This window comes from Octopus sinensis, linkage group LG3 (assembly GCF_006345805.1).
Source record: "Octopus sinensis linkage group LG3, ASM634580v1, whole genome shotgun sequence".
NCBI lineage: Eukaryota > Metazoa > Mollusca > Cephalopoda > Octopoda > Octopodidae > Octopus > Octopus sinensis.
In genome coordinates, this window is record NC_042999.1 from 40952104 (window position 1) to 40976103 (window position 24000).

General features: G+C 36.9%; 1 protein-coding gene across 2 annotated transcripts in view; it reads left to right on the forward strand.

The window, feature by feature from the left end:
• The window catches only part of LOC115209330 (inactive histone-lysine N-methyltransferase 2E-like), a 519705-nt gene that overhangs the window by 9590 nt on the left and 486115 nt on the right, over window positions 1-24000 (forward strand). The window contains exon 1 of one of the 2 annotated variants that reach the window (XM_029777691.2): window positions 844-1016. The exons of the other annotated variant lie outside the window; for it this stretch is intronic. The gene's annotated coding sequence lies outside the window, so the exon portion shown is untranslated. Of the gene's footprint in view, window positions 1-843; window positions 1017-24000 lie in introns of those variants that run through there. 2 annotated transcript variants of the gene reach the window in all.

Sequence of the window (24000 nt, forward strand, 5' to 3'; positions counted from 1 at the left end):
ATGCTTCGAGTTTCACCGCTCCACTTAATTATTACACTCGCACACACTCTTAATATATGCTCTCCTTACTTCCTTCTTGTATTTCATCTCTCATTTTCGTTTATTTATTTTCTTTCCTGACTCTTTGTGTTTGTCTATTTGTCTGTATATATATATATATATATATATATATATATACACACACACAAACACACACAGTATATATTTTTTCAGTTTCCTTTTCCGTTCCTTGCATTTAATGAAAAATATACTATTTTCTCCACCCCCCCCCAACTTTTTTTGTTGTTGTTGTATTGTTTTCATAACTTTTCTCTCACCCTTCACTTCCTGCCCGTAATATTTTTGCTTATATTTTAGATATTCTGTTCCACATTTCTTTCTCTTCATTCATTCCTCCAGCCACTTATCTCGCTATCAACAATCAAAATTGCCAGGGAGATACTTTTCGTAGTCTCTCTCCCGTAATCTCTCTCCCTCGCAACATGCTCGAAATAACAGCTTTATATCCCTTACAAATTTACACGCAGAGCACTCAGCGTAAAAGTGTTCGTAAATAGAAAGAATGTGTTTGTTAGTATTAAAATAATAATAATGATAATAATAATAAAATGAAGCGGTATGGTTACAACCGAAATACCTTTTGATCGTTAATCTACTTGATAAGAGGTGACTTGGGGGCTAAACAAGAACAACATTAATAACGACAACAACAACAACACTTTTGCCGGTCTGCGCAAAGTGATGTTCTCAGACCAGATGTTGTCTGTCTGTACACAAGTTCCATCTTCTGCTACAGTCCGTTGTCGTTCTCCGAATAACTTCTGTCTGTCTCTGTCTCTCCTTCTCTCTCTCTCTCTCTCTCTCTCGATATAACGGAATACGCAAAAGCATTATTGAAACTGTAATTTGTCTGCAACAGTAGCAACAATAACATTGTTTATCAGTTACTACAACCCACGGCTATTATAAGTCATCATAGTAAGGCATCGCTATTGTTATATTAGTGGAGAAGAAAGGTAAAGTCTCTCTCTCTCTTTCTTTCTCTCTCTCTTACATATAATCTACACCCCACCCCACCCCACCCTGTAAACCCTCTCACACACTCTCTTTCTCTAACCCCCCCCCCCACACATGCACAAACGTACTGTGAGTTTGGTTCGAACACACACGAGTATCTTAGGAACAAATGCACATGCGAAATTAGAGGACTTTGAGTAACTCCTAGACAGTTTTCAGCTGAAATTACGTGTTTGCGCGTGTGCGTGCGCGTATATATATGTGTATGTATGTGTGTATATGTGTATGTGTATATATGTGTGTATATATGTCTGTATGTATGTGTGTATGTATGTGTATATATGTGTGTGTGCATGTATATATATATACATATATTTATACGTGCATGTATATATATATATATATATATGTGTGTGTGTGCGTGTATGTATATAAATATATATATATCGTCCGATAATACTATATTTGTTCCACGTCCACGCGTTGTGATTTTTTTTGTGTTTTCTTATTTGGATTAACTTTATATATATATATGTGTGTGTGTGTGTGTACTCACATACGTACACATACACGAGAGAGATACGCACAAGGTTCGAGGGAGAAGCGACTGAGTATTTGCTAAATAAATTATATAGCAACCAGGACAGTGAAAAATATATCGTTTAAAATAAAATAGAAAATGTGTGTACGCTTGTGTGTTGCACGCACGCTTGCGTGTATACATTACGCATAAACGTGCGCGTGCACCGTATATATTGCACATTAACGTGTGCCTTAATATTATTATTATTATTTTTTTTTTCGTATTTCTTTTCTGTCATTTTCCGTTTTAAAACAGATGCCTTTCTGTTATCCTTGTTTTTAATGCTGATGGTGTTTAAGCACACGTTGGCTGCTATCTTGCAGACAATACATTGTATGTCAGTCAAATGTGTGTGTTTTTATTTTATTTTATTTTCATAGATAGGAAGGGTCTCACTTTTAGAGAGAAATTGTTTGCTATTTCTTACAAGTCGGGTGACTTAGGTAGAAACTTCATCTTTGGCTGACAGAAACCGTTTTTTCTCTCTCTCTAAAAAAACCAAAAAAAACTCCATATTTTAGTGTAGAAAATAATGTCTTTCGAGTTTGTTTACTTTCAGCCGTATATTTGTTCCTTTAAAGTCTACCATTTTCTTTTATTCCCTATTTCAAAGTTCTTTCCTCGTTGTACTGTTTTCTTGCTGCAATTATCAAAATTACTTTCTCGTGTTATTATTATAAACCTTGGCAGAATCGTTAGCGCGCTGGACAGAGAAAAAAACAATGCTTAGCGGCATTTCTTCCTGCTTTGCATTTTGAGTTCAAATTCCGCTGAGGTCGACTTTGCCTTTTATCCTTTCGTGGTCGATAAATTAAGTGCCAATGAAATAGTGGAATCGATTTAATCAACATGCCCCCTCCCCACCAAATTCCACGCCTTGTTCCTTTAGAAGAAAGGATTATTATGAAGGTGGCAGAATCGTTAGCATGCCGGACTAAAAGAAATGCTTGGCGGCATTTCTTCCTGCTTTGCATTTTGAGTTCAAATTCCGCTGAGGTCGACTTTACCTTTTATCCTTTCGTGGTCGATAAATTAAGTGCCAATGAAATAGTGGAATCGATTTAATCAACATGCCCCCTCCCCACCAAATTCCAAGCCTTGTTCCTTTAGTAGAAAGGATTATTATGAAGGTGGCAGAATCGTTAGCATGCCGGACTAAAGGGAAATGCTTAGCGGCATTTCTTCCTGCTTTGCATTTTGAGTTCAAATTCCGCTGAGGTCGACTTTGTCTTTTATAATTCCGTGGTCGATAAATTAAGTGCCAATGAAATAGTGGAATCGATTTAATCAACATGCCCCATCCCCACCAAATTCCAGGCCTTGTTCCTTTAATAGAAAGAATTATTATGAAGGTGGCAGAATCGTTAGCATGCCGGACTAAATGAAATGCTTAGCGGCATTTCTTCCGGTTTTGCGTTCTAACTTCAAATGCCGCCGAGGTCAAATTCGCCTTTTATCCTTTCGGCGTCGATAAAAATAAAGGAACGGTTGAACACAAAAGGTCGACGTAAACGACAAGCCCCTCCCCACAAAATAGAACTTGTATCAATAGTAGAATGAATTATTTTCGAGCTGGCAGAATCGTTAAGCACGCCGGAAAAAAATACTTAACAGTAATGTCTTCCGGTGCTTTACGTTCTAAGTTCAAATGCCGCCGAGGTCAACTTACCTTTCATCCTTTCGAAATCGATAAAATGAAATACCGATAAAGAACTGATCTAACAGACTAACCCCATTCCCCTGAAACTGCCTTGTGCCAAAATCTGAAACCAATACTGTCTTATATTTTATATCACTTTCTCTTTTTGTATACACCCCTTTCCATCAATCTGTTTCTCCCATCGTTATACACACACATCCTCCTAGATACCTTCATACTTCATTGTCTGTGTCCATTCATCCATATGTATGTATGTATGCATGCATGTTTGTGTATAATTGCGGGTGTGTGTGTAAATTTGTATGCCTGTGTATGTATATGCGTGTATCTATATATACCTAATGATCTACTTTTCTCCAAATATACCGATCTATCTGTGATTTTCTACCCACCTACAGATATAAATTTCTCCTTTATTTAAGTTTTTTTTTTTTCTCTTTTTTTTTGTTATTCTGTCTCCGCCACATACACACGTATACAGGGTTGGCCAAAAGTCACCCGACAGTAAATCAAAATTCCATAAATACTTAATATTCAACTTTATTGAACAATTTTTATTGAACAATTTCCATGATGTTTCATATTTAGATGCTTTTATTAAGCAAAAGAAATCCTGGAATTAAATGGTTTTGATTTACCTTCTATACATACATACATACATACATACGACTTGTATGTCACCAAAATATTTTGTATACACACAGAGAAGTGAGTGAACAAACGAAAGTAGCATGTGATGAGAATAGACGTACGTACTTTATACAACAACGAAACTTTAAGTCATGTACAGCTGAGTCAAACTGTTAATACACACACACACACACACACACACACAAACACTATCATCTCTATTCCACACCATTAATCCGTTAATTTTCCCTTTTCATGCTGCCATATTATATTTAATCGTCTATAATAATAGTAATAATAATAACTACAACAACAACAACAATAATAATAATAATAATAATAATAATAATAATAATTATTATTATTATGATTATTATTATTATTATTTACGTTTTTCTGTTTATTTTGTAACTTTCATTTATTTTCAGTAACTTTAAACCCTAATTGTTTAATTTTAGAATATATGCGTCTGCGTTGGTATTTTTTCTCTTTTTGTTTTTTATTCAGAATTATAACTTTATTCATCAGTCTACAAGCTCAAACAAGAGAGAGAGAGAGAGAGGGGGGGAATAGATAGATAGATAGATAGATACATAGATAGATAGATAAAGAGAGAATATGTGTTTAGGCCTGGCCGAGTGGTAAAGAAATTTTCTTCGCCATCAATATAATTTCTGGTTCGGTCCCACTGTATCGCTTATTGGACAAGTGTCTTTTTACCATTGTTCCGAGTCGAGCGAATTCTTGTGAGTGCAAACAGGTTGAGGTGGAAACTATACGGAAGCCCGCTGGATGGATTGTACCTGTGTTTCAAAGATTGTACCTGTATGTCACTCGCTGTGTCACTCCGATTGTTTTTTTTTGTTTTTGTTTTCCACCCCCACCCCGAGGATCGCCTTAAGGTTATATAACACACATGTAAGAAATACTCAACTATTTACTTACATGCTTTTCGAATGAGTTTAATTATTCATTCCGTTCATTGAACAGTTGGAGTAATTAACTTCGGAATAGATTGGAGTGGTCTGCTGTGGGATCGAACTTGCGAATGTGGTTGATATACGAACTTGTTAGTCACACGCCTGCAAATGCGTCTGTATACATATGATTTTTTTTTACAACAGTTATTTATAGTTTCCATTTTATTGCGTCTGTTGGTATCGCTATTCTTTTTTTAATTAACTTATATATTCTTAACAGCCTGTGATTTTGTTTAAATCTGTTTATCGTGTCTTTTGAAATACTGTTCTATGCCGTAAGCCATTTTACCCTCGTAGCCTGAAAACTCGAACCGCCTTGAGTAAGATCTGCCTTCTGGTTATTACAGAGGTCTATTATCTATTTATACGTTTTTATACATATATATATATATATATATATATATATATACACGCATATTTGCCATTTGAATATGGCTAACCCCTAAGGGTGGATGCTACTGTAGTTTGTAGCCCCAGGAAGATATCTCCTCCAGCTGGCTATAGACACACTATCTGTGTCCTCTCAGTTTTTGTGAAGGGGAGTCATCCTCCCCGTCTTCAACTCATGATACACACGGACCCGAGTTTCAAGGTGTTTACCTTTCATCAGCGTGTGACAATCATGGTTGTCGACGACAAGTCAGCTCCCTTCACAAATACATATACTTTTTCCAGTGTCGATATATATATATATATATATATATATATATATATATACATACACGATCGTACAAACATACATATATGCGTACGTATAATATGCATGTATATATGTGTGTGTAGGCGTTATTTTAATGCTTTCAGTCTTTCGATTAACTGCTATTCAAGGGTTTTTAGTTAAGTACAACGAAAATCTCTTGTGGGAGGCGCGTGGCTTAGTGGTTAGGGTGTCAGCATCATGATCGTAAGATTGTGTGGTTTCGATTCCTGGACCGGGCGACACGTTGTGTTCTTGAGCAAAACACTTCATTTCACGCTGCTCCAGTCCACCCAGCTGGCAAAAATGAGTAACACTGCGATGGACTGGCGTCCCGCCCAGCTGGGGAACACATTACGCCATTGAAACCGGGAAGCCGAGTACATGAGCCTGGCTAGGCTTTAAAAAAAGGGCGCATTTATTTTATTTTATTTTACAACGAAATCCTCAGTACTTGTTAATTTCATGTGTGTATTTTGATCGCTATTTATCGAATGACTAAGTTATCCTGTTGGCAACACAGAGGTGCCACTTGACCCTCTAGTGCACAACGGCATATCACCCTCTCCTCCGCATCCATTTTCGTTTACACGAAATTCGAGTCACAGAGCATATAATAATAAGCCGAGGCTACTACAGAAAGTGGACACATACTCCAGGTTCTTCTGCGCGGTGACATCGAACACGGAACCACGTGGCTATTAAGCAAATATCTTAGCTACACGCTCGTATATGCGGTTGGTAAACATGTGATATTTTACTTATATATATAGCTTTCACGAAATAACTACTTTATTTCCCCTCTTTATTATTATTATTATTATTATTATTTTTCTATTTTTACCCAATACTTTTTTGTTCTTGTTTATTCTTAAAACAGTCTTGATTGAAATGACTAAATATATATCATATTAAATGTTATACTATCTTTTTAAGACAGTAGAGTATGATGTATTTTTTAAAGCGCAATCTTTGACTGCTATTTCTAGCGAAACGTGTAAGCAGGTACACCACCTCATCGGTCGCTTGCAAAGAATGTTTATATTCATTTTGTTTTATTTTTCGCAATCGTTTGTTTATTTCCCGTTTCACTTGGATCTTTTTACTTCTATTATAACTACTAGTAATCATACCTTTGACATACGTTTACCTTTATTATATATGAACAATACGTTTAAACGAGCTATTATGCATTTTTACTCAGAGTGTATATCCACAATTACATTTTAATCGCAAAGAGTTTGTGTGTGTGTGTGTGTGTGTATACACACAAGCCTGCCTTAAGTAAACAGTGTGTGTATGTATATATATACGTTTATATATATTTATATAATATATAATAATATATATGTATGTATGTATGTATGTATGTATGTATATATATATATATATATATATATATATATATATATATATAAATAGAGAGAGAGAGAAGAGGAAGAAAACAGTGACACATGTACAAACGGACACACACACGTATGTCTCTATGTATGTGTTTATGTACTATATATATATATATATATATATATATATATATACATACACACACACACATAGATACATATATACACGAATTCACACATGCACACAAACTACACACGTATAAGCTTTTATGTGTACATATATATATATATATATGTGTGTGTGTGTGTGTGTGTATGGATGTGTGTATGTGCGTGTGTGTGTGTGTTGAAATAATATACACACATATACACATGCATTTATCCATCTACAAAGAGAACGTGTTTATGTAAACACGAACCCGCCACAAATGATTCTCAGATCTCTTCGTTATTAAAGACTCATCTTATTGCTGATTTGCCGGCAAAGCCTTTCTCGCTAGTCTTAGTTGTTGCTTTTTTTTCTTTTTTTGTTGTTGTAGTTCATCTTCATGTTTATAGTTTATTTTCTGTTTAAGTTTGTGCATTTGTTTACTATAAAGAAACCTAACAGTTAAACAAGATAACTCTATTCGTGATGTAAGGGGAAACCTATCTGAATAGATATAAAAAAAAAAAAAAAAAAAAAAGCCAGACACCTAAACACAGCCGCATTAATCGGATATAGACTGTCTGATAAAGAGATTTATACAAATAAAATGGAAATTTTGTACGGAATGTAAGAGATTGTTGTGTGCGTCTGTGTGTGTATCCATTGTGTGTTTGTGCGTCTGTGTATATATATATATATATATATATATATATATATATATATATAACACACGTATATATATAATATATACACTCGCACAAACACACGGGCACGGCTATATATATATAACATAACATTCTATATACATATATGTACTCACCCAAAATAATATATATGTGCTTTATGCTATATATATATATATACATATATACCATAACATAGATGTTATATATATAATGTATACACACATATATGCATATTATATATATATATATACATATATTACATACATAGATGTATATATAATATATACACACATTATGCCCATATATATATATATATATATATATATATATATATTATGATATATATATATATATATATATGTATAACTATACGTGTATATACTTTATGTACGTGCGTGTGCTGCATAACTCTGGTGGGAGTTGCAATTAAGCGAAATATGGTAATCAGTATGTGAAACAGAAATAATACATACAAACAGATATATAGTATATATATAAGTATATATATATATATATGAATGTATATGTATATGTATGAGTATAATATATATATATGTATATATACATATGTATGTGTATAATAGCCCCTTGTGGGTAGTAAAGAAATATATATATGTATGAGTATATACGTATATATATATATGTGTGTGCATATATATATATATATATGTATGTGTATATATGTATATATATGTATGTGTATATATGTAGATATATGTATGCATAATGTATATTTCTATGTATGTATATATGTATGCATGTATGTATATGTATGTATGTATATGCATGTATATATATATATATATATATATACATATATATCACATACACACACACTTTTGAGATGTGTTCATAATAAGGTATTTTTTCTTGTAAACAAAATGTTTGTGTACATGGTTATTTGGCTCTTCAGCCATGTGTGTGTCTACTTGCACATGCTAATCGCATCTGTGTCGCATCTGTATGTATCGGTACATATAAACACGTAGTGAGTTACAACGAACTTAGAGAGGAAACAAAACCGGTTAAAGGAAGCTTGCAGCATCAACCAGTGTTACCCGCTAATACATAAAGGGACGTGTTTCTCAGGTGTTGCTGCACACGTCATGCTTGAGAATGACAAAAGATTTCTTTTTCCTCAATCGGTAAATCCACGACGAGTGGAGGCGCAATGGCCCAGTGGTTAGGGCAGCGGACTCGCGGTCATAGGATCGCGGTTTCGATTCCCAGACCGGGCGTTGTGAGTGTTTATTGAGCGAAAACACCTAAAAAGCTCCACGAGACTCCGGCAGGGGATGGTGGTGATCCCTGCTGTACTCTTTCACCACAACTTTCTCTCACTCTTACTTCCTGTTTCTGTTGTACCTGTATTTCAAGGGGCCGGCCTTGTCACTCTCTGTGTCTCGCTGAATATCCCCGAGAACTACGTTAAGGGTGCACGTGTCTGTGGAGTGCTCAGCCACTTACACATTAATTTCACGAGCAGGCTCTTCCGTTGATTCGGATCAACCGGAACCCTCATCGTCGTAACCGACGGAGTGCTTCCATCCAAATCCACGACGTTTCGATAGTGTTTTTAAATCTTGCGCATGATTACATCTATTTTAAAATACTTTTACTTAGGCACATTATACAGTAATAGGCACCGGCGATCTTTCGTCTCTAGTAGACCTTTCCGTCGATTTCCGTAAAAAATTTTTTTTTTTTTACATATGGGCTTGCGGGAACTTTTGAAGTAATATATACACATACACCGAGTAAAAAATTTCAGTTATCTCTTTCTTTCACGCATTACTCTGTCTCTTCACACACACTAACAGAAGCACTTCACTTACACAACATACTGTCTGTCTCCCACACCCCATCAACACACACACGCACACACACACATGTACATCAATGCTTGCCATGCACGGTAACTTCAAAAAAACTTCCTCGTCATAAAATGCTTTCTCTTAGTCTCTTTCGCTCTCATTACTTCAAAAGTTCCCGCAAGCCCATATGTAAAAAAAAAAATTTTTACGGAAATCGACGGAAAGGTCTACTAGAGACGAAAGATTGCCTAGGCACCCACACTCTCTCTCTCTTAGTTTACCTCTCTCAGTCTGTTTCTCTCTCTCACACACACACACACAGATTCGCACTTACACGCTTTCACGCACACATACATCGAAGCTGTATTTCACTTCATCGTTACTGATATTCTATTCATGTACGGAACTTACAGAGCGGAAAGCAAATATTTCACACTATATGGAAACTTGGCCGCGCGTATCGAGATCCATAGGCTAGCTCAGAGCTCCGCAACCTGTATGCCGCGGCACACTCGAGTGCCATGAGACGATGCTAGGTGTGCCGCAGTGTAACATGAATATAAATTTTTCCCCCCTTATAATCTTAGTTATATTTTTCGTTCAGGTGTGTCTCCCAATATTCAAACGAATATAAGTGTACCGCAAGTGTAAAAGGGTTGAGAAGCACTGAGCTAGCTTAGTTTCAGTACACTTCCATGATTATTTTCATTTGTGCTTGTTACCCCTCCGCCATACACACACACACCGCTTGACAACCGGTGCTGGTTTGTTTACGTTCCTGTAATTTACCAGTTCAGTACGATAGCTCAAGTAACAGGCTGATAAATATCTGGCTGCAGACAAATGTCTTTAAAACAAGTAAAAGATTAAAGATTAACATGTATGAATATTTACTTACATATGAAAATCAAAATAATGATCATGAAGACTAAATATATAATGCATGTGTTTAATTGGCAAAATACGACCATCCCCAAGTATAACAATATCTGTTTCAACACACGATCAGAAATCTTGGCTGTGTGATAAGTAGCTTGCTTACGAACCACATGGTTCCGAGTTCAGTGTCTTCTACTATAGCCTCGGGCCGACCAAAGCCTTGTGAGTGGATTTGGTAGACGGAAACTGAAAGATACCCGTCGTATATATGTATATATATATATAATATATATATATATATATATATATATATATATATATATATATATATATATATTTATATATATATATGTATGTTTGTGTGTTTGTGTTTATCCTCCCAACATCGCTTGACAACTGATGCTGATGTGTTTACCTCCCCGTAACTTAGCGGTTCGCAAAAGAGACTGGTAGAATAAGTATTAGGCTTACAAAGAATAAATTGTGGGGTGGATTTGCTCGACTAAAGGTGGTGCTCCAGCATAGCCGCAGTCAAATGACTGAGACAAGTAAAAGAGTAAAAGAATATGTATGTATGTGTGTGTGTGTGTACAAATTACATACTCTTAAGGAAATAAAGTTCTTACCGCAGCAGCAAAGTATAAATAAATGAACTTGAAAATGCACTTGGAATCTTTAGGGAGATTTTTTTCTATATATTGATTTGACTGTTTTCACAATTTCAAAAGTAGTGTGACCTGGAGCTACCTATCCTGTACTCTTTCGCCTTTGACCGCAAATTTGAAAACTGTGTGTGTATGTATGTATGTATATATATATATATATATATACACACCTACGTAAGCACTTTCGTAAAACACATGCGCATGCATTGGCCCCATTCCCCATCCTCTTCCTTCATCATTGCAAATAATATTCGTTTGGTTGAGATTGTCCATGCCGCTCGCTAAGAGAATATTCTTCATTTCCGAAGTAGAAAGTAAAGAGTGTACTAATTCTTTAGGCGCCAACAGCAATTAAGGGATATCTGCAGGGGGTGCAACAACGTTTATTAGCCAAGAATGTCGCCAAAGCAAATTCTGAAGATCCAGTTTTCGGTGAAACGACTATGATGCTGGTGTCTGTAGTAGTAGTAGTAGTAGTAGTAGTAGTAGTACTTGAAGTCGTGGCGATAATAGTAGCAGTAATTGAACTAATAATAATAATAATAATAATAATAATGATAATAATAATGATAATGATAATAATAATAATGATAATAATAATAATGGTGATGATGACAATAATGATAATAGTTTCAAATGTTGGCACAAGGCCAGCAGTTTCGGGGGTAGCCAATTTTATCGAACCCAGTACAAGACCGGCACTTATTTTATCGATCTCGAGAAGATGGAAGGCAAAATCGACCTCGGCGGAATTTGAACTCAGAACATAAAACGCTTAATTATTTTTCTTAAAGTGAAATAATTACATGAAAATAGAGTGAAGACTTCTCCGAATGAGATCCTAGATTAATTGCACACAGGGAAAAGATAGCCTTCGTAACAGTATTAGGCAAAGCAATATGCGCCCCCTAGAGTCGCGGGGCCTCTGAGCAACTGTCCACTATGCATTTGCTTTAAAATGTCGCTTCGAAGATCATGGTTAGAACTCTTTTGACCATGTGGTCACTTTTCCAGCACAGATGTGGAAGTGGGGTGGTGATTATCAACAAACAAAACGGTGAGCTGGCAGAAACGTTAGAACGCCGGGCGAAATGCTTAGCGGCATTTCGTATGTCTTGACGTTCTGAGTTCAAACTCCACCGAGGTAGACTTCGCCTTTCATCCTTTCGGGATCGATAAATTAAGTACCACTTGCGTACTGGGGTGAATCTAATCTTCTGGGCCCCCTTCCCAAAAATTTCGGGCCCTGTGCCTAGAGTAGAAAAGAATAATTATTACATCATCAGTAACTAGAGCAGTAAACAAATAGCGAATCGATATGAATGAAATAAGGCACCTAGCTAAGAAGCTTCCTTGAAATAATAATGTTTCAAATTTTGGCACAAAGTCAGTAATGTTGAGTTCGAAGGTTAGGCGTCACCATCGACCCTGCAAGATAAACGGAAAGTTGACCTCGGCGGTGTTTGAACTCAGAACATTTAGAATCGAGAAAAATTGTTGGTAACTGTTTTGTTTGACGCTTAAAGGATTCTGACAGGTCGATTCATTAATACTAATAATAATGGTTTCATCTTTTGGATCAAGGCCAGCAGTTTGAGATGGGGGCAAATCGATTACATCGACGCCACTGCTTAAGTGGTACTTACTTGAATGACCCCGAAAGGATGAAAAGCAAAGGATAAAATGCAAAGTCAAACGGAATGTAAAACTAGAATAAATGTCGCTAAACTTTCTGTCCGACGCGATAATGATTCTGTCAGTTTGCCGTCATAATGATACAAACAACAACAACAATAATAATAATGACCCCAGTGTTTCACTGGTACTTAAATTATCGACCCTGAAATGGTGAAAGGCAAAGTTGTCCTCGGCGGAATTTGAACACAGAATGTAAAGACGGACGAAATGCCGCTAAGCATTTTATCCCGGCATGCTAACGATTCTGCCAGCTCGCCAGTTTAACAATTTTAGTAATAATAATGAAAATAATAATAATTGATTCAAATTTTAGTACAAAGCGCAGGAGTTGCTGTGTGGTAAGTAGCTTGCTTACCAACCACTTAGTTCCGGGTATATGTTTGTGGTCTGTGTTTCTCCCCCCCACCAACATCGCTTGACAACCGATGTTGGTGTGTTTACGGCAAAAGAGAACGATAGAATAAGTACTAGGCTTCCAAAGAATAAGTCCTGGGGTCGATTTGCTCGACTAAAGGTGGTGCTCCAGCATGGCCGCAGGCAAATGCCCGAAACTAGTAAAAGAGAAAGAGAAAGCCAGCAGCTTCGCGAGAAGGGAGAATTTAAGTCGATTACATTAATCCCAGTTTTTTAAATTGGTACATAATTTTATCGACCCCGAAAGAATGAAAGGCAAATTCGACCTCGGCGGAATTTGAGCACGGAACGTATAGACGAACGAAGTACCACTGAGTATATATCTCTTTATTGCCCACAAGGGGCTAAACATAGAGGGGACAAACAAGAACAAAGGGATTAAGTCGATTACATCGACCCCAGTGCGAAACTGGTACTTTATTTATCGACCCCGAAAGGATGAAAGGTAAAGTCGACCTCGGCGGAATTTGAACACGGAACGTTTAGACGAACGAAGTACCACTAAGTATATATTTCTTTATTGCCCACACGGGGCTAAACATAGAGGGGACAAACAAGAACAAAGGGATTAAGTCGATTACATCGACCCCAGTGCGAAACTGGTACTTTATTTATCGACCCCGAAAGGATGAAAGGCAAAGTCGACCTCGGCGGAACTTGAACCCAGAACGTAGCGGCAGCCGAAATAACTATTTCTTTATTACCTACAAGGGGCTAAACATAGAGGGGACAAACAAGGACAGATATAGGTATTAAGTCGATTACATCGACCCCAGTGCGTAACTGGTACTTATTTAATCGACCCCGAAAGGATGAAAGGCAAAGTCGACCTCGGCGAAATTTGAACTCAGAACGTAACGGCAGACGAAATACGGCTACGCATTTCGCCCTGCGCGCTAACGTTTCTGCCAGCTCGCCGCCCTCTTAGTATATTCCCCCAGCGTGCTAACGATTTTATCAAGCTTATTAGGATAATAACGATAATTATAAAATGATAACTATTGAAAATGAGTATTGGAATTATGATTATTGCCAGATAATTTTCAATAGACTTCTACAAAAATTTAAGATAGCGGCTTGCACCTGTTTTGTTATGCTTGTTAAATTTAATTTCAATTCATTTGCAGCTGTTGTAACTGCCTTTGATGTAATGTAAAATCAGTGCCGCATTTGATTGTGTCTATCTTATTTATTCATTTATAGATACAAGCATGTCTGTGTGGTTCTTATTATGTTCGCTTCATAGCAATGTCGTTTCGGGTTCGTTCCCAAGTTGTATCTAGAGTAATTCGTTGTTTTTATTTATCAATTGTTGTATACTGTTGTATACACGCTTCCTGTCCTGTGTATATAAGGACACAGGAAAAATGTGTCAAAGCCACCAGGAAGCGTCGATGCTTCCTAGGGCTAAACAGCGGTGGTGTAACCCCCTACTGTCACGTTCACGTTAGACTGACAGTATACAACCATTCTATCGCCCCACCACCGTACATATCTCTATGAGAGATTTAGAAATTTAATATTTCTGATATTTATTAATTATTTTTTTTTTACCGTATCTCTGTGCTGATTAATATTTTGTGAGTGAATTTGGTAGACGCAAAGCATTCTGAAGCCCGTCGTGTGTGTGTGTGTGTGTGTGTGTGTGTGTGTGTGTGTAAGGTTTGGCTTACGTCCGTATTTTCTAAGACGTGTGTGTCAGAATTTGAGAAAATTCTCCAAAGGTCCGGAATTTCAGCTTCCCTTAGTTAAAAACCTATAATATATGGGTCAGTAGTTAGAGCATCGACATCACAATTATGAGGTAGTGAGTTCGAATCCCGGACTGAGCTGTGTTCTTGGGCAAGGCACTTTATTTACGTTGCTCCAGTTCACTCAGTTGTAGAAATGAGTTGCGACATCACTCGTGCCAAGTTGTATCGGCCTTTGCCATTTCCGTTGGATAACATCGGTGACATAGAGAGGGGAGACGGGTATGCATGGGCGACTGTTGGTCTTCCTTAAACAACCTTGTCGGGACTTGTGCCTGAGTGGGTTGCGGTTAAGTTTCTAGGTGCAATTTCATGGTCATTCGTGACCGAAGTGGGTCTTCAATATATGAGCAAAACATTTCATTTCAGGTTGCACCAGTCCACTCAGCTGCAAATGAGTAACCCTACGATACGATAGAGTAGCCTTCTTATCAGGGGGAATGTTGGCCTGGTCGCCTGGCCAGCAGGGTGGCATCATTGGACAGCAAGAACGATGCGACATGCATTGTGACCAGCAATGTATAACAACATTCCCTACTCAATACCATCATATATATATATAAAAGATTGGATCACTTTTAACTCCCGCTGTCGGTTGGATCATATATATATATATATATATATATATATATATATATATATATATATATATACTGGCAAAGCACACCGGCGTTGCACGGGTGTTATGACCTCCAGCCACATTGTATTGTTTGTTCCTTTCTTATAGGCAGAATCGGCACACGAGGAGTATGAAGCAAACAAGTCTTCTTTAGAAACATGTTTATCTGTTATTATCTGATGAACAAAGCTGTGGTTTCCGTGTACCAAATTCTGTCATAAGTCTTTGGTTGGCCTAGGACTATAATAGAAATGTCTTGCCAGGGTATCATGCAGAGGGACTGAACGTGGAACCATGAGGTAGGGAAGCAAACTTCTCAACCACACAGTCAATCTTGCAGCTAATATGTGTGTGTGTGTTTGCTTGCATGTGTGTGTGCGCGCGCGTGCGTGTGTTTATGTGTGTTTACATCTGTTGTCAAATCGAGTATTATGTCCCACTATGTCTCAAAGTTCATCAAGCAGAGATCTATAAAATAAATGCCAGATTGAAATACGTACTGAGATCAGTATGATCAATTAAATGTTTTAAGGTGATACCTCATCATGGCGACAGTCGAAGGTCTAAACCCTGTAAAATAATGTTTAAAGACTTGATGGACACAAATTTAAAGTAATGGATTACTAACCACAGGATAATGAGTTCAAAACTTTCCTTATTGCACTTACATTCTATACAATAACATTATATGTAGATCTCAGTCTACTTGACTTCCCACAATTAACAGTTGTAATTTGATGTTGAGTGGTTAGTAGTGAAAACGTTGTCCAGACTTCTTTAAAAACAATGTCGTGCAACCTATTCTGAGAAGTATTTTTCACCACAACAAAACACACACACACACACACACACACACACACACACACAGAGGCGTCTCTGTGGTAACTTGAGCTACTACAAATAGCAGCATCCTTTTATCGAAAGAAAGACACAGATTTACCGTATTTCAGGAAGAAAAATAAGTATGCGATGAGTCTATTACATCAGAGGGAACTCTGGGCTAAACAAAACACAGGCAAACATACTCCACATTAAAACATTATCTACTAAATAGTACTAATAACGTTGACGGTATATCTTCGAAGTTTCATTCCCTGGTAAAACTCCATGTTTTTTAAGCACTTTCTCATTATGCTCTAAAAATTGTTCAGGAAGAGTTGCCTCCCATAGCTAAAGACCTCAAAACCGTGCGACCCGACCTCGTTTCCGAAGTTATTGTAGTAAACAAAAGTTACTGTGCAAGAAACATACTTTATTTGGTTGTCGAAAGATTACTGAATCTCATACGTCAAAATCGGCAACTCAGTTTTCGAATCCATAAGGAACACGCCGGCGTGCGCGCCACACACACTCTCTGTATAAGATATATAGTTCAAATTTACAGAAAACAAAAGACGAAGACAGGTGAGAGAACAACCGGCAGATGTATTAACTTGACGCTCGGGAAGAATGGTAATGTCCTTCGAACCTACGCTTTTCGACAGAAAGGTTTGAGAGGAAAAAACGGAACGAGAACGAAAGCTGAGAGAGAAAACAAGTATGAAGGGATTAACAGTTCAACCTGTTGATATATAAATGTATAATTGTATATATATATATATATATATATATATATATATATATATAATATATAGATATATATATACGAGAGAGAGAGAGAGAGAGAGAGAGAGAGAGATGTGAAATTACGATAAACACAAGTTGATATCATTTGTTGCTGCGTATTATTGTAGTAGTTTTGAACTCTGGAATTGACGTTTCAAGCGTAATTTAATGCTCATTTTTCAACAGATCACCAGGAAACACTTTACGGCATTATGTTACAAAGAAGACCTGATGTACGCGTGTAAGCGTGTTAGCCTTTCATTGCTTCTGAAGCACTGTTGTATAAAGGGAGGAATCGGCTTGATCGACTAAAAACCCTTCACGTGGATGTACCAGCACAGCCGCACTCCCAACAAGCTGAAAGAAATAAGATAATTTTAAAAAGAAACTAATTATATTTATTTTGCTAATACTGCGGTTTTACTGTTGCTCTTATGAACCAAAGTAAATTTTGCTATGTCCTAATAATAGTACTCTCTATATAGAACAGTCTGTTTTCTCTATCAGTCTGTCTGTCTACCTAAATCGTACACTTCATTCAAGTTTGCAGTTACCAGTCGTTTTGTTTTCCTGTTTCGCATTTTTGAAATTAAGGCGTAGCTCTGTGATAAGATGCTTGCTTCCTAGCCCCATGGTTTTGTGTTGTCTTACTCTGTTGCACCTTAGGCAAATGTCTTTTACTATAACCCTGGCACGATCAAAACCATATTTAGTGGATTTGATCGGCGGCAACAGAAAGCAGCACATCGTAAGTGTGTGTGTATATTTATACATACATACATACATACATACATACATACATACATACATACATACATACATATATATATAATATATATATAGATATATATATATATATATATATATATATATACACGGGTGTGGGTGCTGAAAAGTTCCTGGTATTGGATTAAAGGCAATAAAGGAAGATCAGTTAATTATGATTTTATTCAACTTATTCCTCTCGCAGATTCACACATGTACTGCAACAGTCCTTCATTTTTCTAAGCCCCGTAAAAGAACTCGGAAGGCAGGGCTTCCAACCAGACCTTTCGCGATATCCTTAAAGCTACGAACTTCCTTGTGTGTATGTGTGTGTGTGTTCGTGTGAGGGCACGTGGCATAGTGGTTAATGTAATAGGCTCCCGATCGTAAAGTCGTGAATTCGATTGGCGGCGGTACGTTGTATCCTTAAACGAGTTACTTTATTTCACTTTGCTCCAGTTCATTCAGCTATATATATATATATATATATATATATATATATATATATATATATATATAGTCATGATAGATCGTTAGCCACTACACACATTTTTTTTCTCTCCTTGTTTCTCTCCTTGCTTTTTCTGTGAACCTTTCTGTAGAAGAGCGTAGGCTCGAAACGTAAAATACTTTTTCTATTCCTAAGCGTTATACTAATACATATGTTTGTTTTGTACACCACCTGTCTTCGTCTTTTGCTTTTTTCGTAAACTCTCTGTATATATATATATATATATATATATATATATATATATATATATAGTAATAATAATAATAACCTTTGGATGGAATATATAAACATTTAATGCATCGCTACGTGCATTTCCACAGATCACATGTCTCTTAAGATATTATATTTATTCTGCATAATATCGGTACAGCTTGATGCGACCCCCAAAACAGGTTCACCAATCAGCATCATTAGATTGTGGCCAGCATAATGGAACAGGAGCTTTATTTACATATTCAAAATGTTTCCCGTAAGCAAACTTGTATGTATGTGTGCGTGCGTGGTAACGCACATTGCATCTTGCATTTTTGTAAATAATATAAAATAAACACATGTGAATGTGTGTTAGGTGTATGCGCGTATAACTGAGGCAGTTAATTAGATATTGGCGCATTACTCAGTGGAATAGACACGTGATTTTGTGCCTATAAAACTCTGTAACAATAGTGAGTGTTCTTAGCTCTCTACTTATAAATATAAACTCTATATAGTTCTCTATAAATTTTCTATAGTTCTTGTTTTTTCGTTTTATGTACACATATGTGTATGCGTGTGTGTATACACAGATGTAATCATACACACAGACGCACATACACATACACACACACACACACACACACACACACACACACACACACACACACACACATATATATATATATATATTTAATGTACCTTTAGGCGCATAGGGTAAATGAGACAGCTGATATTATTTACTTGTTGCAAAATAATCTTCCTATTATGATAAAGAAATGAATAATATATGTACGTGTGTGTGTGTGTGTGTGTGCAGATAGATATATAGATAGATCGATCGATCGATAGATAGATAGATAGACAGATTGATAGATTGACAGATAATATTATGTGTGTGTGTGTGTGTGTGTGCAGTTTCATTTTCTTGGGAGCTCTGTTGTCGATATAATTAATATGGTATTTAGTTTAAGTCTCAGGTATTTGAAAAGCGAAGTCGAACCTGGAGGGGTTTCACTTCAATACGTAAAGGCGCACAACTAATTAAAGGCCGAAAGGCATTTTATGACAGAGTCTCTTTCAGGTTTTCTTTCCTATTGTTTTGGATTCGTTCTTCTCAGAAATAATGCTCATAATGTGTATAAATTCAGTTACATTCAGTGACAAACGCACGCACACACCAACACACATTCACACACATTCGCACACACACAGTCTCAATCACACAATCATAGAGGTTAGCGTATTTACGCAAACATATATATTTCTTTACTACCCATAAGGGGCTAAACACAGAGGGGACAAACAAGGACAGACAAAGGGATTAAGTCGATTACATCGACCCCAGTACGTAACTGGTACTTAATTTATCGACCCCGAAAGGATGAAAGGCAAAGTCGACCTCGGCGGAATTTGAACTCAGAACGTAGCGGCAGACAAAATACGTATTTCTTTATTACCCACAAGGGGCTAAACATAGAGTGGACAAACAAGGACAGACAAAGGGATTAAGTCGATTACATCGACCCCAGTACGTAACTGGTACTTAATTTATCGACCCCGAAAGGATGAAAGGCAAAGTCGACCTCGGCGGAATTTGAACTCAGAACGTAGCGGCAGACAAAATACGGCTACGCATTTCGCCCGGCGTGCTAACGTTTCTGCCAGCTTGCCGCCTTCTATTTACGCAAACATATATTTGAGGGTTCAGATGTGACTGAGTAGTAAGTAACTTGCTCCCCAATAACATGGTTCCAATTTCAGAACCACTTTATGCACAAGTGCCTTCTTTTATAGCCCTAGGTTGACCACCACCTTGTGACAGTATCTCTCTCAATCTCTCTCTCTTTCCCCCCCTCTCTCTCTCTCTCTCTCTCTCTATCTATCTCTCTATCTATCTATCTATCTATCTATCTATCTATCTATCTATCTATCTATCTATCTATCTATATATATGTATATTATCATTTACTGTTTTCACAGTTATTGGAGCTGCAGCCATGAGTTGAAACCGCTTTGAAGGGTTTGACTCGGACGAATCGACTATAGACTGGTATTTGGGGACGTAAACGAACCAACACCGGTTGTCAAATTTATCAAACGGTATTCGTCCGAGTCAAATCCTTCAAGGCGGTTTCAACTCATGGCCGCAGCTCCAATAACAAGAAAACGGTAAATGATAAAATTTACACAGACATTTTATTAACAAGAGCCGGTTCTTACGAATGAGACGGAAGTCCTTAAACCGGATTTTTTTTTTGTTTGTTTTTGTTACTTGTTACCTCAAACTTCAGAAACACCGTAATACAACATTTAATAACGTCACGTGGTAAGTAGCTTGTTTACCAACCACATGGTTCTGGGTTCAGTCCCACTGCGTGGCATGTTGGGCAAGTGTCTTCTACTATGCCTCGGGCCGACCAAAGCCTTGTGAGTGGATTTGGTAGACGGAAACTGAAAGAAGCCCGTCGTATATATGTGTATATATATATATGTATGTGCGTGTATGTTTGTGTGTCTGTGTTTATGTCCCCGTCACCTAGCGGTTCGGCAAAAGAGACCGATAGAATAAGTACTGGGCTTACAAAAGAATAAGTCCCAGGGTCGAGTTGCTCGATTAAAGGCGGTGCTCCAGCATGGCCGCAGTCAAAATGACTGAAAAAAAAAAAAAAAAAAAGAAAGATTGGAAAAAATGTTTATAATTACGCGGTAACTATTTTCAATGCATTTATTCGTTTTTTTTTTTTCTTCTCTCTTTTGCTCTTTGTGTTTTGTGTATGTTTGTATGTCTGTGTGTATATAACGACACGTTTATATTGGAATGACATTGTTCGTATATTTTCTTAGACTGAGTATGAATGGCAACACGAAGAAGGCAAGCAAAGCACTCGCGATTCAATCATCACGCACGACACAATGCCATCATACATATTCACATATTCATTCATACACACAAAGTTTGCATGCCACACATGCGTATACTTATACATACATAAAAAAAAACATGTTGAAATATTTACATATATGCATGTGTATGGCTGTAGACATTATATATATATATATATATATATATAATCAGCCGAAATTACTACGATGATCCGGTTCTTGACTGAAGACTGAGGGGTTCGAATGTCCTGTCCATGTTTATTGTATCGTCTTCTAAGAGTTATACGTTCTTGTCCATGTTGTATTTTTCTACATACCTTAATATATATATATATATATATACAGAGAGAGAGAGAGAGAGAGAGAGACGTAGGAGTGGCTGTGTGGTAAGTAGCTTGCTTACAAACCACATGGTTCCAGGTTCCGTCCCACTGCGTGGCACCTTGGGCAAGTGTCTTCTGACCAAAGCCTTGTCAGTGGATTTGGTAGACGGAAACTGAAAGAAGCCCGTCGTATATATGTATATATATATATGTGTTTGTGTGTCTGTGTTTGCCCCCCCCCCAACATCGCTTGACAACCGATGCTGGTGTGTTTACGTCCCCGTAAAAGATTTTTAATCCCAAAATAGGGTTCTGTATATGTTTTTTTTTTATTGGAGGGTGTGGGCATTTTACCAATCCTGCTTTTGTTCATGCAATACCTATCTACCTATCAATACGTACGTGTGTGCGAGGATATATGTACATGCAGTAATCCTTCGACTATTGCAGGTGTTACGTCCCAACCCCCTCCCCGCGATAGGTGAAAATCCGTGAAGTAGAAATAGTACTGAACTGTATATTTTTATTATTATTATTATTATTTATATAATTTGTATATATTTATTTTATTATAAATGCAAAGCAACACCACACACTAGCGTCCTGTGTTTCGTTCTCCATACAGTATGGGGCGAAAGGAAACCGGAACCCGGCCGTTATGAGCCAGCTGTGGTTCGAGAAGGAACAAACAAAACAACAAACAAAAATTTTCAGTCATTTGCGTGCATAGTTGTGAATGTATGTATGTGTCGGATCTTTTCCTTTTGATAGACAGAATTCAACACAATCTCTAGTTAACTAAACAATTTGAAATTTCGTATACTGGTAGAATGTGTCAAAAGAAAACATTATTTTCACTTGGCTTTTTTGATAAATTTGTAATTCGTTTGTTTAACGTAGTTTAATTTTTCGAATTTTAACCAATCGTATGCTCTCTTTTGAGCTGAAATCATTTGCTGCGTTATCGATATTGATAAACTTACGAGGAGGGTTGTGTTGGCATGTGTCTAGTTTATAAGTTATCTCTACATCTGTACACGCATATAACAGAGTGATGTGTGTGTGTGTGTTGATGTTGTTTAGTTGTAGTTTAGCCCTGGTCGACAAACTTAATATCAAAAGAATTTCATTTGTAATCTTGGGCGCAGTCATAGCTCTGTAGATAACTAGTTCGCTTCACAACCGTGTCGTTCCGGGTTTCATCCCAGTTTAGCGACAAAAGTTTTCAACCATGATCTCAAGTAGATCAATACCATCAGATTTGGAATTAAGTTAAATGAAATATATGTAAAAAAAAACCATCTCGCGCCTGAGTAGTTTTCGCTGTATATTGATGAGGTTGTAAACAAAGGCGAAAAAGAAAAAAAAATCGGTGATGTTCAATTGGAGTTCATAGTTACAAATACGTCTTTGTCGTTGCCCGCCATCATTAAAAAAAAAATGAACCAGTGAGTTGTATTTCGTAAATTTGTGATCAATTACATTATTGTTGTTCATACATTGCGATATAAAATAAATTAATAAGATAAATAAATAAAATAAATAAATAAACAAAGTTGCTTTGTATTATCCAGTGAATCCACTGTGTTCTTCAATATATATATTTTTTTTTATGATAGGGTTGTCGGATGTGATTCGAGGAAGATTTTAATGTTTTCAGTTTGTTTATTAGCGACCGACAGGACTATCGATAGCATTAAACGCAGCGTCATAAATACAAGGAGTCAGTGTAAATCGAAAGCCTGCAAACAACGATGCTATTGTTTTATACAATACGGCTTTAAATAAATAAATAAATTGATCAAAGTTTTTAAAGAACTTTTTGTGTTATCCAATGTGCTTCCACCACTTCTGTTGTAAGAGAACAAGGTGGGATTAAGGCGGCGAGCTGGCAGAAACGTTAGCGCGCCGGGCGAAATGCTTAGCAGTATTTCGTCTGCCATTACGTTCTCAGTTCAAATTCCGCCGAGGTCGACTTTGCCTTTCATCCTTTCTGGGTCGATTAAATAAGTACCAGTTACACACTGGGGTCGATGTAATCGATTTAATCCGTTTGTCTGTCCTTGTTTGTTCTCTCTGTGTTTAGCCCCTTGTGGATAGTAAAGAAATAGAAATAGGTATTTCGTCTGCCGTT